The sequence below is a fragment of the Crinia signifera genome, chromosome 7 (assembly GCF_055691185.1).
Source record: "Crinia signifera chromosome 7, ASM5569118v1, whole genome shotgun sequence".
NCBI lineage: Eukaryota > Metazoa > Chordata > Amphibia > Anura > Myobatrachidae > Crinia > Crinia signifera.
The window spans coordinates 155,857,108-155,865,985 of NC_139223.1; positions in this window are offsets into that span (position 1 = coordinate 155,857,108).

Genomic DNA, 8,878 nt, shown 5'->3' on the forward strand with positions numbered 1-8,878 from the left:
AGGGTGGGGAGGCGGGCAGGGGATTAACGCTGACAGGCAGCTGACTGACTGACAGGGGCTACGAAGTTTCCCGCTGTAGCAGGCAGGCCTGATAACTGGGGATTCGGAACTGTCTGTCTGTCAGCGCAGCAGCTGGCTAGTACGCGGGCGGGCTCTGGCGGGGGGACGGGCCGGGGACGGTGGGGGTCCAAATAAGTAGAGTTACTCACAAATAGCTGCTTGCTTGTTGTCTCTGCAGGCCTGGCAGCTTCTCCGGGCTCTCCTCTGCGGTAGCTTTAACAGCATAGCTTCCTGCTGGCTGCTGCTCACTACCGCCCCCCAGTGGCCGGCGCCCTAGGCAAATGCCTAAACTTGCCTAGTGGTGGCGCCGGCCCTGACAGTGGCTGATTGACAGCCAGGAGCCTTATCATTGTACCAGACAGGAGGGCTGTCCTATTCATTTGACGGCTGTGCCATTACCTTGATTAAAAAAAATCCTAAATAACGGGGGGGGGGGGGGGGGCAACTGAGGTATCCTTCATGGGGACGACCATAACACACTTGGTATTTACATGGCCCAGCGCCGCCCCTGTCCCTTCCCATTGCGAACAGCCCAGCAAGTGAGTTACTCACTGCAGCCGTTCGCAGTTGGGGTTTGCCCATGCGCAGAAATACGCTTGGGCAAACCCCGACCATCGGGGCAGATGCTGAATTCGGATCACTATGAGTGATGCAGAATCGAGCCCATTCTCTGTACGAGAACAGAGTCAACAGACTGGATCGGGTCTGCATAGTAGATACAGGAACAGCATCTGGGATCAGGGCGCAGAAATGGCAGGAACAGAACACAGCACAGGGAATGCAGAGACCAGGAATGGAACACAGATGGATGAGGATAGCACTAGGAAGCAATGATGCCAACACTGGAGCAAGGGAATAGGTGCTGGACAGTGCTGAGAGACTCACTTTTATAGGATGAAACCTGCCATCACGGGATTTGAACAGATTCATAAAACTACAACCCACTCTGAATCAGGCCCTTGGTGCGGGACCCTGCTTCCATGACATGACATTAACGTACTCCTCAACAGGTTGCTCTCCAGTTTAATAATTTCACACCCCTGATCACATGTTCACTAACTTGCACATATATTATACATTTAAGGTGAATAAAATATGTTGCTTTTCTTTATACCTTTGCCTTGGAAGTGTCACACCAGGGGGCTGAGTCGACGAGACTGAGACCTCTGGTGGGGACCTGGACCGGTACCTGAACCGGGGAGGTTGGAGAGGACCCTTGCGCATGGACTGCGCGACAGTGCACCCTGGAGCCAATGAGTAGTCAGAGGTAAAATACAACCAAGTTTATTTAGCAGATGGTTGTAATATGACAGGCAGTAAAGTATGCAGGAATAATGATACAGTTCATGCAGATTGCAATACTTTACAGATGAGTTGATGAATGGTATCGATGGTGGAACATCGGATCCGGAATATCGGATGTGAAGACTGTGGGTCCGGAATGACGGACGTGGAGACTGTGGGTCCGGGATGACGGACGGAAGGCTTGGAAGCTGGAGATCCGGAATATTGGATTTACAGGCGATGATGGAACATCGATGATTGGTGATGCTGGAGCATCGAAGGACCAGAGTCCCGGAGGCAGGATCACAGGCGATGGAATAACCTGGACTTCACAGGAGATGGAACAACCTGGAACACACTGCAGCATGGGAGACAACACCAGCAGGAAATACACTTGCACGGAGACAAGGACAGCTGACCATACACTGGAGACAACTGAAGCACTAGCAAAGGTTCTGAGAGCTCCCAGCATACTTATACCCACTGAGTGGCCAGGATTGGCCGGGCAGGTATGACTGGGAGATCAGAACCTTCAGTATTGGACAGTACAGACATGTGACTGGGAAGAACATGGCAGCCCCCATGTCTGCTGTGGCGGGAAAGTGTGTTTGTGCACACCATGCTGGATACTGGGAGCAATGGCGGCGGACGGATGGATTGCCGTGCACTGAGCACTGTCACTGGGGACAAGGAGAGCGGTGCACCGCGCAGCCGCGGACTCAGCAGCGCTGAGCAGACTGGAGGATGGCAGCGGGGATGGCGCACGGCAGACAGAACGCCGGCAGGGATGACGTCTGGACCGCAAGCTGAACCTGCGGAGGCACTTAGCCGGTAAGAAAGTCTGTTTGACAGCTCGGATCGTGACAGCACCCCCCCCCCCCCCTCTTTAAGGGTGGCCCCAGGACACCTTTTAGGCTTGCGGGGAAACTTGGAGTGGAACGCCCGGATGAGTCTAGGAGCATGGACATCAATGGCATTGGTCCATGATCGTTCTTCGGGCCGTAGCCCTTCCAATCGATCAAATACTGCAGACGACCATATCGGATGCGAGAGTCCAAGATTTTACTGACCTCATATTCTGTTCCACGCTGGGTGCAAACCTTAGGAGCCTTGGAGAGCTTGGAATGAAAGCGATTCAGAACCAGCGGCTTGAGCAGCGAAATGTGGAATGTAGCTGGCACTTTCAAATAGGGCGGCAACTTGAGCTTGTAAGCTACAGGATTGATGACTCGCTCAACTGGAAATGGACCAATATATCGGGGAGCGAACTTCATAGATGGCACTCTCAATCGGAGATTCTTGGTTGACAACCAGACACGATCTCCTGGACGGAGGGCTGGCACAGCTCTGCGTTTCCTGTCGGCAAATTTCTTGTACCTGCTTGAAGCCTTCAGGAGTGAAGAACGAATGAGCTTCCAGGATTTGATGAATTGCCGGATGGTCGTGTCGACCGCTGGAACAGAGGACACAGGTTGCAGAGTGAAGTCAGGAACTCGAGGATGAAACCCATAGTTGGCAAGAAATGGAGTGACATTTGATGAAGAATGATATTGGTTATTATGGCAGAACTCTGCCCATGGAAGAAGTTGAGCCCAGTCATCTTGGGAAGAAGAGACATATGTGCGGAGAAATGCTTCAAGGTCCTGATTCACCCTCTCCGTTTGGCCATTTGTTTGAGGGTGATAGGCTGTGGAAAACTTTAGCTTGATTTGAAGCAGGGAGCACAGGCTTTGCCAGAATTTGGCTACGAATTGGACTCCTCTATCGGAGATGATTTCAAGAGGCAGCCCATGAAGCTTGAATATCTCTTTGATGAAGAGCTGGGACAGCTTGGAAGCTGACGGAAGACCGGTGAGGGGAACGAAGTGAGCCATCTTGGTGAACCGGTCAACAATCACCCAGATGGTGGTGAACTTGTCAGACTCTGGAAGATGGAAAAGAAAAGTGTCCATCTGGCTTGACGGGGATTTAAACATTGAGCAGACTTAAGATACAGAAGATTCTTGTGGTCTGTGATAATTGTGATCTCATGGACAGCGCCCTCTAGAAGATATCTCCATTCTTCTAATGCCAACTTGATGGCGAGGAGCTCTTGGTCACCGATGGCATAGTTACGCTCTGCAGGCAGGAACTTACGGGAGTAGAACCCACAGGGATGAAGACGACCATCAGGCGCTTTCTGCGAGAGGACTGCCCCAACACCCACGGAGGAGGCATCAACCTCGAGAATAAAGGGCAAAGTGGTATCAGGTTGTCTTAAAACAGGCGCTGAAGTGAACCTCTGCTTCAGCAGATGGAAGGCTTCGATGGCTTCCGCCGGCCACTTCGCTGGATTAGACCCTTTTTTTGTTAAGGCAGTGATGGGAGCCACAATAGAAGAGAAGTTACGAATGAATTTTCTGTAATAATTGGCAAAACCCAGGAAACGTTGAATACCTTTCAGTGAAGAGGGAATTGGCCAATCTTGGATGGCCTGCAGTTTTCCTGGGTCCATATGAAGACCAGAACCGGAGACAATGTACCCTAGGAAGGGTATATACTTCACCTCGAAGACACACTTCTCCAGTTTGCAGTAGAGATGATTAGCTCGCAGCCGGGACAGAACTTCTTTGACCCAATAACGATGTGCTGTGATGTTATTGGCGTAGATTAAAATGTCATCGAGATATACAACTACATGTCGATACAGAATGTCCCGAAATATCTCATTGACATAGTGCTGGAACACGGCTGGGGCATTGCTGAGCCCGAAGGGCATGACGAGATACTCATAGTGGCCGTCTCTGGTATTAAACGCCGTCTTCCACTCGTCGCCCTCTCGTATGCGGATGAGATTATATGCACCCCTCAGGTCGAGTTTCGTGAAGATGGTTGCACCGCTGACACGGTCAAACAGCTCGGTGATGAGGAGCAATGGGTATCTGTTCTTTACTGTGATGTCATTGAGGCCGCGATAATCAATGCAGGGACGTAGGCCTCCATCCTTCTTCTTTACGAAGAAGAATCCTGCGCCAGCAGGAGAAGTCGAAGGACGGATGAATCCCTTTGCCAGATTTTCCTTGATGTAGTCGGTCATGGCTTGAGTCTCTGGAAGAGAGAGAGGATAGGTTCTACCTCTGGGTGGTTCTTTGCCTGGGATAAGGTCGATAGGGCAATCCCACGGTCTGTGAGGAGGTAGGACATCAGCGCCAGACTTGCTGAATACATCTGAGTACTCTTGGTAGGGAAGAGGCGGTATGGTAGGGTAGGTCTGCTGCATCGGCTGAAGAATGACGAGCTGGGAGTACCTTTTGGAGACAGGTACCGGAGCAGGAAGGATCCCAGGAAAGGATTTCAGATGTCTTCCAATCAAGACGAGGATTGTGAAGACGGAGCCAGGGTAAACCCAGAACCAGAGCGTGAGTGGCTCGGGGTAAAACCAGGAAGGACAAAAGTTCAGTGTGCAGGACTCCCACTTTCACTGTAAGTGGCAAAGTCCTGCGGGAGACTGTCGCATCAGGAATCCTACTGCCATCCACAGCAGTAAGGAAGACAGTCTTGGAAAGACTTTCAGTGGGCAACCCCCATTTGCGGACCAGTTCTGCAGTAACGAAGTTGCCAGCGGCACCGGAATCAAGAAGTGCGGAGACAGTCTTGAAATGCTGACCAACTTGTAGGGAAACTGGAAGGACGCAATCAGTTGCTGATGGAGAGGACTTAATTACTCCTAGCCTACCCTCTCCTTGACGGGCTAGGAGGAGGAGTTTTCCTGACGCTTTGGGCATGCAGAAATTTGATGTGCAGGATCGGCACAATACAGGCAGAGCTGTGCCAACCGACGACGTCGACATTCTCCTGGAGACAAACGGAAACGGTTTATCTCCATTGGTTCTTCTTTGGAATGGACCGCAGGAGCAGTGGGTAAAGAAGGCGGAGGAGTTGGCACTTTAACTGGAGCGCTCTTGTGACGTTCTATAGCCCTTTCTCGGAAGCGTAGGTCTACTTTAATACATAATCATATAAGGTCACTTAGACCTGAGGGTAAGTCTCTGGTAGCGAGTTCATCCTTAATACGGTCGGATAGACCATGCCAGAAAGCTGCGTATAAGGCCCCATCACACCAGGAGAGTTCAGACGCCAGAATCTGGAACTGGACCAGATATTGCCCGACGGAGCGGGATCCCTGTCTGAGACGGAGGAGTTCAGTGGAGGCAGATGCTGATCGCCCAGGCTCATCGAAGATACGCCGGAATGTTGACACGAAGTCCTTGTAGTTGGACAGGATGGCATCGGATCTTTCCCATAAGGGAGACGCCCATTCTAACGCTGCTCCACACAGGAGGGAGATGATGTAGGCGATCTTGACTCTTTCAGTAGGGAAGTTGCTGGGTTGCAGCTCAAAGTGAATCTCACACTGATTGAGAAAACCTCGGCAGGTCTTGGGGTTCCCATCATACTTAGTGGGGACCGATAGATGAAGGTGAGGTGCAGCAGCCATTACAGGAGGATGAACTGGACTTGGAAGTTCTCTGACAGGCTCAGGGCCACTGAGAGTGGTCTGTAGCTTATCCAGCCGGGAAGACAGATCTTGCAGACAATGAATCACTTGGCTCTTCGCAGCCTCTTGCTGATCCAAGCGAACAGCCAGTTGCTGTACAGGGCTGGATCCATTTGGCAGGGTTGGATCCATTTGGCTAGTGCTTACTGTCACACCAGGGAGCTGAGTCGACGAGACTGAGACCTCTGGTGGGGACCTGGACCGGTACCTGAACCGGGGAGGTTGGAGAGGACCCTTGCGCATGGACTGCGCGACAGTGCACCCTGGAGCCAATGAGTAGTCAGAGGTAAAATACAACCGAGTTTATTTAGCAGATGGTTGTAATGTGACAGGCAGTAAAGTATGCAGGAATAATGATACAGTTCATGCAGATTGCAATACTTTACAGATGAGTTGATGAATGGTATCGATGGTGGAACATCGGATCCGGAATATCGGATGTGAAGACTGTGGGTCCGGAATGACGGACGTGGAGACTGTGGGTCCGGGATGACGGACGGAAGGCTTGGAAGCTGGAGATCCGGAATATCGGATTTACAGGCGATGATGGAACATCGATGATTGGTGATGCTGGAGCATCGAAGGACCAGAGTCCCGGAGCTAGGCTTGGTCGCTGGGCTGTAGAGGCAGGATCACAGGCGATGGAATAACCTGGACTTCACAGGAGATGGAACAACCTGGAACACACTGCAGCATGGGAGACAACACCAGCAGGAAATACACTTGCACGGAGACAAGGACAGCTGACCATACACTGGAGACAACTGAAGCACTAGCAAAGGTTCTGAGAGCTCCCAGCATACTTATACCCACTGAGTGGCCAGGATTGGCCGGGCAGGTATGACTGGGAGATCAGAACCTTCAGGATTGGACAGTACAGACATGTGACTGGGAAGAACATGGCAGCCCCCATGTCTGCTGTGGCGGGAAAGTGTGTTTGTGCACACCATGCTGGATACTGGGAGCAATGGCGGCGGACGGATGGATTGCCGTGCACTGAGCACTGTCACTGGGGACAAGGAGAGCGGTGCGCCGCGCAGCCGCGGACTCAGCAGCGCTGAGCAGACTGGAGGATGGCAGCGGTGATGGCGCACGGCAGACAGAACGCCGGCAGGGATGACGTCTGGACCGCAAGCTGAACCTGCGGAGGCACTTAGCCGGTAAGAAAGTCTGTTTGACAGCTCGGATCGTGACAGGAAGAAATCAAAAACACAAGGAAGCGGTTACTGGCTTATTCTGCGCTTTGTCAAAGCATGTATCTATTTTATTTTCTGGCAGAACATAAATAACACGAATAACAGTGTTTCTTGCCGCTATTTCATCTCTCTCCCTCAGGAGTTAAGAATACAGATTCCTCCTGTTTTGGAACACTGCCTCAAACGTGATAGATTAGTGTTCTTAAAATGTTCCAAATCAGAAAGGGGTCACAACATCTCTGCTGTAATTCATATCAGGCTGACAAAGTCCTCTTTGTTCCTGCAGTAAATGGAATAAGTATTATAAATAAGTTTAGCAGTTTAATTATTCTTTTTTTCTTTTTTTCATGTTGGGAATGCAGACAGACATGGAAATCTATGTCAGTTTACACTCCTACAATATTCTCTTATTGCATTTTTAATCATTTTTTAAAAGGCACCCTAAATCACAAAAATAAAGGAAAAATATTATTATTAGGGCGGATGGAAGTCATTGATATTGCTAACGACGCTGCAAATCCAAGGCATTTATATGAAGCTCCCTGAATCCCCGGGACTAAGTAAAAACCGGAACCGGACCAGACATCTAAGGCTGGTTTCACACACTCCGGCTCCTGCCGGACGGCTAAATCCCGTACGGCCAGGGAGACGTGCAGCACACACTAGTTTATCATGGAGGGGATGGCCACAGCCCGGCAGCCGTCCCTTCCAGTGGTGGGATCCGGCTGCAGCCGTGCGGCCGGGCCGTGGCCGTCCCGTGTAAAGGAGCCGGAGTGTGTGAAACCGGCCTAACTCTGCATTCTGGAGCCTGTAGTGTCCGGTTTGGGGGGTTTCTCGTCCAGGGGGGTGTCCTGTCCGGGGGATGCCCGTGATACCTGTCACGAAGAACATAGGGAAGTGGAGATTAAAGCCTCCCCGTATGGTCCGGACTGCTTCGTTTCTTACTATATCCCCGGACCATACAGGGAAGCTTTATTCTCTTCCTCCTCTCCCTGGTGACAGGCATCACAGGCAGCCCCACCGGACTGGTCTCTACAAGCTCGGGAATAACAGAAATTGAGGAATGGAGCAACTCCGGTCCGGCATTCCGGGATTCTGTCCCGTTCTGGTTTTTACCCATACCCTGAATCTATCGATTAGATATTAGAAAGTATGCACAGACACAGGGCTTGGAGGCATGGCTTCCAGATGACCATCACACTGCGAAAAATGGGATGCACCATGATGTTGCCATTTGGGAGCTTAGTGACTTTGATCCATGTATAGCAGCAGATCCGAAGATGGGAAAAGTACATTTTATTGTGAAGATAATTACTTCCAAGGCCTGCTTTTATCTTTAATTCTTAAACCTCTAACAGATGACTAACTGTAACAGGATTAAGAGCAATATACAGATTCCAGCAACTGTAGCATAACACCAGCTGCTCTAGAATCTCTAATTAGATGACTTTCCTTTAAGTCAGACAAGTTCTGATTTATCCCTTTTAAAACATTTATGGGGGAAATGAGACAGGTTTAAAAAGGTTATTTACTGCTTTATTACTGGTTTAACAAATCATTAAAAACAGAATATGAAATGTAGTTGAGGTTGATGCACAAAACATATTTACCCTCCCACATTTGCAGTATATTTTGTACAGACAAGACGGCACTCAGAACAATATGGAAAACAGGTGCAAGGTCTAAACTAGTAATCCTATGAACGCACTCACCTCCGCACCAGTTGGAAACGAAGAGGACCAGCACTCGCAGTTAGGAAGAAAATGATTATTTATTTAACAGTATTTCCCATAAGACACTG